Raw genomic sequence first — 7,255 nt, 5'->3', positions numbered from 1 at the left:
GATGCTCCCAAGTCACATGTAGAAAGAAATGAGAGAACATTACTCTCAAATTAATTGGAGCTGGAGGACCAGGGCAATACTCACCAATTTTCAGTTCACCCTGCGTGGTAACCACGATGCTCCCAAGTCACCTGTAGAAAGAAATAAGAGAAAATTATGCTCAAATTAATTGGAGATGGAGAACCAGAGCAATACTCACCAATTTTCATTTCACCCTGCCTGGTAACCATGACACTCCCAAGTCACCTGTAAAATAAACTGAGAGAACATTATGCTCAAACTAATTGGAGTTGGAGGACCAGGGAAATACTCACCAATTTCCACTTCACCCTGCCTGGTAACCACAATGCTCTCAAGATCACCTGTAGAATAAAATGAGAGAACATTACACTTAAACTAATTGGAGATGGAGGACCAAAGCAATACTCACCAATTTTCACTTCACCCTGCCTGGTAACCACGATGCTCCCAAGTCACATGTAGAAAGAAATGAGAGAACATTACTCTCAAATTAATTGGAGCTGGAGGACCAGGGAAATACTCACCAATTTTCACTTTCCCCTGCCTGGTAACCACGATGCTCCCAAGTCACATGTAGAAAGGAATGAGAGAACATTAAGTTCAAATTAATTGGAGTTAGAGGACCACAGCAATACTCAGCAATTTTCACTTCACCCTGCCTGGTAACCACGATGCTCCCAAGTCACATGTAGAAAGAAATGAGAGAAAATTATGCTGAAATTAATTGGAGATGGAGAACCAGAGCAATACTCACCAATTTTAACTTCACCCTGCCTGGTAAGCACGACACTCCCTAGTCACCTGTAGAAAGAAATGAGAGAACATTATGCTCAAATTAAATGGAGTTTGAGGACCAGGGCAATACTCACGAATTTTCACTACACTCTGCCTGGTAAGCACGACACTCCCTAGTCACCTGTAGAAAGAAATAAAAGAACATTACGCTCAAATTAATTGGGAGTTGGAGGACCAGGGAAATGCTCACCAATTTTCACTTCACCTTGCCTGGTAACCACAATGCTCCCAAGTCACATGTAGAAAGAAATGAGAGAACATTACGCTCAAATTAATTGGGAGTTGGAGGACCAGGGAAATACTCACCAATTTTCACTTCACCTTGCCTGGTAACCATGACACTCCCAAGTCACCTGTAAAAATAAACTGAAAGAACATTATGCTCAAACTAATTGGAGTTGGAGGACCAGAGCAATACTCACCAATTTTCACTTTACCATGCCTGGTACCTACGATGCTCCCAAGTCACCTGCAGAAAGAAATTAGAAAACAATAAGCTCAAATTAATTGGGAGTTGGAGGACCAGGGCAAAACTCAGCAATTTCCACTTCACCCTGCCTGGTAACCACGATGCTCTCAAGATCACCTGTATAATAAAATGAGAGAACATTACACTTAAACTAATTGGAGATGGAGGACCAAAGCAATACTCACCAATTTTTACTTCACCCTGCCTGGTAACCACGATGCTCCCAAGTCACATGTAGAAAGAAATGAGAGAACATTACTCTCAAATTAATTGGAGCTGGACGACCAGGGAAATACTCACCAATTTTCACTTTCCCCTGCCTGGTAACCACGATGCTCCCAAGTCACATGTAGAAAGGAATGAGAGAACATTAAGTTCAAATTAATTGGAGTTAGAGGACCACAGCAATACTCAGCAATTTTCACTTCACACTGCCTGGTAACCATGACACTCCCAAGACACCTGTAGAATAAACTGAGAGAACATTATGCTCAAACTAATTGGAGTTGGAGGACCAGGGAAATGCTCACCAATTTACACTTCACCCTGCCTGGTAACCACAATGCTCCCAATTCACCTGTAGAAAGAAATGAGAGAACATTATGCTCAAATTAATTGGGAGTTGGAGAACCAGAGCAATACTCAGCAATTTTCACTTCAACCTGCGTGGTGTCTACGGTTCTCCCAAGTCAGCTGCAGAAAGAAATGAGAGAACATTAAGCTCAAATTAATTGCAGTTGGATGACAAGGGGAAATACTCATGAATTTTCACTTCACTCTGCCTGGTAAGCACGACACTCCCTAGTCACCTGTAGAAAGAAATAAAAGAACATTACGCTCAAATTAATTGGGAGTTGGAGGACCAGGGAAATGCTCACCAATTTTCACTTCACCCTGCCTGGTAACCATGACACTCCCAAGTCACCTGTAAAATAAACTGAAAGAACATTATGCTCAAACTAATTGGAGTTGGAGGACCAGAGCAATACTCACCAATTTTCACTTTACCATGCCTGGTACCTACGATGCTCCCAAGTCACCTGCAGAAAGAAATTAGAAAACAATAAGCTCAAATTATTGGGAGTTTGGAGGACCAGGGCAAAACTCAGCAATTTCCACTTCACCCTGCCTGGTAACCACGATGCTCTCAAGATCACCTGTATAATAAAATGAGAGAACATTACACTTAAACTAATTGGAGATGGAGGACCAGGGAAATACTCACCAATTAAAAGTTCACCCTGCATGGTAATTACGATGCTCCCAAGTCACCTGCAGAAAGAAATGAGAGAAAATTATGCTCAAATTAATTGGAGTTGGAGGACCAGGGAAATACTCACCAATTTTCACTTCACCCTGCCTGGTAAGCACGACACTCCCTAGTCACCTGTAGAAAAAAATGAGAGAACATTATGCTTAATTTAATTGGGAGTTGGAGGATCAGGGAAATACTCACCAATTTTCAGTTCACCCTGCTTGGTAAGTATGATGCTGCGAAGTCACCTGCAGAAAGAAATGAGAGAACACTATGCTCAAATTAATTGGGAGTTGGAGAACCAGAGCAATACTCACAAGTTTTCACTTCCCCCTGCCTGGTAACCACGATGCTCCCAAATCACATGTAGAAAGGAATGAGAGAACATTAAGCTCACATTAATTGGAGTTATAGGACCAGGGAAATACTCACCAATTTTCACTTCACCCTGCCTGGTAACCACAATGCTCTCAAGATCACCTGTAGAATAAAATGAGAGAACATTACACTTAAACTAATTGGAGATGGAGGACCAAAGCAATACTCACCAATTTTCACTTCACCCTGCCTGGTAACCACGATGCTCCCAAGTCACACGTAGAAAGGAATGAGAGAACATTAAGTTCAAATTAATTGGAGTTAGAGGACCACAGCAATACTCAGCAATTTTCACTTCACACTGCCTGGTAACCATGACACTCCCAAGACACCTGTAGAATAAACTGAGAGAACATTATGCTCAAACTAATTGGAGTTGGAGGACCAGGGAAATGCTCACCAATTTACACTTCACCCTGCCTGGTAACCACAATGCTCCCAATTCACCTGTAGAAAGAAATGAGAGAACATTATGCTCAAATTAATTGGGAGTTGGAGAACCAGAGCAATACTCAGCAATTTTCACTTCAACCTGCGTGGTGTCTAAGGTTCTCCCAAGTCAGCTGCAGAAAGAAATGAGAGAACATTATGCTCAAATTAATTGCAGTTGGAGGACAAGGGGAAATACTCACCAATTTTAACTTCACCCTGCCTGGTAACCACGATGCTCCCAAGTCACCTGCAGAAAGAAATGAGAGAACATTATGCTCAAATTAATTGGGAGTTGGAGTACCAGGGCAATAATCACCAATTTTCACTTCACCCTACCTGGTAAATACGACACTCCAAAGTCACCTGTAGAATAAAAAGGTGAGAACATTATGCTCAAATTAATTGGAGTTGGAGGACCCGGGCAATACTCACCAATTTTCACTTCACCCTGCGTGGTAATTACGATGCTCCCAAGTCACCTGCAGAAAGAAATGAGAGAACATTATGCTCAAAATAATTGGGAGTTGGAGAACCAGGGCAATAATCACCAATTTACACTTCACCCTGCCTGGTAACCATGACACTCCCAAGTCACCTGTAGAAAGAAATGAGAGAACATTATGCTCAAATTAATTGGGAGTTGGAGAACCAGAGCAATACTCAGCAATTTTCACTTCAACCTGCGTGGTGTCTAAGGTTCTCCCAAGTCAGCTGCAGAAAGAAATGAGAGAACATTATGCTCAAATTAATTGCAGTTGGAGGACAAGGGGAAATACTCACCAATTTTCACTTCACCCTGCCTGGTAACCACGATGCTCCCAAGTCACCTGCAGAAAGAAATGAGAGAACATTATGCTCAAATTAATTGGGAGTTGGAGTACCAGGGCAATAATCACCAATTTTCACTTCACCCTACCTGGTAAATACGACACTCCAAAGTCACCTGTAGAATAAAAAGGTGAGAACATTATGCTCAAATTAATTGGAGTTGGAGGACCCGGGCAATACTCACCAATTTTCACTTCACCCTGCGTGGTAATTACGATGCTCCCAAGTCACCTGCAGAAAGAAATGAGAGAACATTATGCTCAAAATAATTGGGAGTTGGAGAACCAGGGCAATAATCACCAATTTACACTTCACCCTGCCTGGTAACCATGACACTCCCAAGTCACCTGTAAAATAAACTGAGAGAACATTACACTTAAACTAGTTGGAGGACCAGGGAAATACTCACCAATTTCCACTTCACCCTGCCTGGTAACCACAATGCTCTCAAGATCACCTGTAGAATAAAATGAGAGAACATTAAACTTAAACCAATTGGAGATGGAGGACCAAAGCAATACTCACCAATTTTCACTTCACCCTGCCTGGTAACCACGATGCTCCCAAGTCACATGTAGAATGAAATGAGAGAAAATTATGCTGAAATTAATTGGAGATGGAGAACCAGAGCAATACTCACCAATTTTAACTTCACCCTGCCTGGTAAGCACGACACTCCCTAGTCACCTGTAGAAAGAAATGAGAGAACATTAAGCTCAAATTAATTAGGAGTTGGAGGACCAGAGCAATACTCACCAATTTTCACTTCACCTTGCCTGGTAACCATGACACTCCCAAGTCACCTGTAAAATAAACTGAAAGAACATTATGCTCAAACTAATTGGAGTTGGAGGACCAGAGCAATACTCACCAATTTTCACTTTACCATGCCTGGTACCTACGATGCTCCCAAGTCACCTGCAGAAAGAAATTAGAAAACAATAAGCTCAAATTAATTGGGAGTTGGAGGACCAGGGCAAAACTCAGCAATTTCCACTTCACCCTGCCTGGTAACCACGATGCTCTCAAGATCACCTGTATAATAAAATGAGAGAACATTACACTTAAACTAATTGGAGATGGAGGACCAGGGAAATACTCACCAATTTACACTTCACCCTGCCTGGTAACCACAATGCTCCCAATTCACCTGTAGAAAGAAATGAGAGAACATTATGCTCAAATTAATTGGGAGTTGGAGAACCAGAGCAATACTCAGCAATTTTCACTTCAACCTGCGTGGTGTCTACGGTTCTCCCAAGTCAGCTGCAGAAAGAAATGAGAGAACATTATGCTCAAATTAATTGCAGTTGGAGGACAAGGGGAAATACTCACCAATTTTCACTTCACCCTGCCTGGTAACCACGATGCTCCCAAGTCACCTGCAGAAAGAAATGAGAGAACATTATGCTCACATTAATTGGGAGTTGGAGAACCAGGGCAATAATCACCAATTTTCACTTCACCCTACCTGGTAAATACGACACTCCAAAGTCACCTGTAGAATAAAAAGGTGAGAACATTATGCTCAAATTAATTGGGAGTTGGAGAACCAGGGCAATAATCACCAATTTACACTTCACCCTGCCTGGTAACTATGACACTCCCAAGTCACCTGTAAAATAAACTGAGAGAACATTACACTTAAACTAGTTGGAGTTGGAGGACCAAGGAAATACTCACCAATTTCCACTTCACCCTGCCTGGTAACCACAATGCTCTCAAGATCACCTGTAGAATAAAATGAGAGAGAACATTACACTTAAAACTAATTGGAGATGGAGGACCAAAGCAATACTCACCAATTTTCACTTCAACCTGCCTGGTAACCACAATGTTCCCAAGTCACCTGTAGAAAGAAATGAGAGAAAATTATGCTGAAATTAATTGGAGATGGAGAACCAGAGCAATACTCACCAATTTTAACTTCACCCTGCCTGGTAAGCACAACACTCCCTAGTCACCTGTAGAAAGAAATGAGAGAACAATATGCTCAAATTAAATGGAGTTTGAGGACCAGGGCAATACTCAGCAATTTCACTTTCCCCCTGCCTGGTAACCACGATGCTCCCCAAGTCACATGTAGAAAGAAATGAGAGAACATTACTCTCAAATTAATTGGAGCTGGAGGACCAGGGAAATACTCACCAATTTTCACTTTCCCCTGCCTGGTAACCACGATGCTCCCAAGTCACATGTAGAAAGGAATGAGAGAACATTAAGTTCAAATTAATTGGAGTTAGAGGACCACAGCAATACTCAGCAATTTTCACTTCACACTGCCTGGTAACCATGACACTCCCAAGACACCTGTAGAATAAACTGAGAGAACATTATGCTCAAACTAATTGGAGTTGGAGGACCAGGGAATGCTCACCAATTTACACTTCACCCTGCCTGGTAACCACAATGCTCCCAATTCACCTGTAGAAAAAAATGAGAGAACATTATGCTTAATTTAATTGGGAGTTGGAGGATCAGGGAAATACTCACAAGTTTTCACTTCCCCCTGCCTGGTAACCACGATGCTCCCAAATCACATGTAGAAAGGAATGAGAGAACATTAAGCTCACATTAATTGGAGTTATAGGACCAGGGAAATACTCACCAATTTTCACTTCACCCTGCCTGGTAACCACAATGCTCTCAAATCACCTGTAGATAAAATGAGGAGAACATTCACTTAAACTAATTGGAGATGGAGGACAAGCAATACTCACCATTTTCACTTCACCCTGCCTGTTAACCACGATGCTCCCAAGTCATCACACGTAGAAAGAATGAGAGAACATTAAGTTCAATTAATTGGAGTTAGAGGACCACAGCAAGACTCAGCAATTTTCACTTCACACTGCCTGGTAACCATGACACTCCCAAGACACCTGTAGATAAAGCTGAGAGAACATTATGCTCAAACTAATTGGAGTTGGAGGACCAGGAAATGCTCACCAATTTACACTTCACCCTGCCTGGTAACCACAATGCTCCAATTCACCTGTAAGAAAGAAATGAGAGAACATTTATGCTCAAATTAAATTGGGAGTTGGAGAACCAGAGCAATACTCAGCAATTTTCAC

The 7,255-nt window shown here is 41.8% G+C and overlaps 1 long non-coding RNA gene across 2 annotated transcripts; it reads right to left on the bottom strand.

The window, feature by feature from the left end:
- Window positions 1-2,439: 2,439 nt before the first annotated feature.
- LOC114774380 (uncharacterized) lies at window positions 2,440-3,278 on the bottom strand. Of its 2 annotated transcripts, XR_003744801.1 has the most exons (4): window positions 2,858-3,278; window positions 2,742-2,788; window positions 2,626-2,672; window positions 2,440-2,557 (listed from the first exon to the last, which is right to left on the bottom strand). It is a non-coding gene; the product is annotated as an uncharacterized LOC114774380 (long non-coding RNA). The 2 variants fall into 2 exon arrangements; XR_003744800.1 differs by having other exon boundaries at window positions 2,742-3,278.
- Window positions 3,279-7,255: the final 3,977 nt, after the last annotated feature.

The sequence above is a fragment of the Denticeps clupeoides genome, unplaced genomic scaffold (assembly GCF_900700375.1).
Source record: "Denticeps clupeoides unplaced genomic scaffold, fDenClu1.1, whole genome shotgun sequence".
Lineage (NCBI taxonomy): Eukaryota > Metazoa > Chordata > Actinopteri > Clupeiformes > Denticipitidae > Denticeps > Denticeps clupeoides.
The sequence above is the reverse complement of the archived record's forward strand: the minus strand, read 5'-3'. Positions and strand labels throughout refer to the sequence as shown.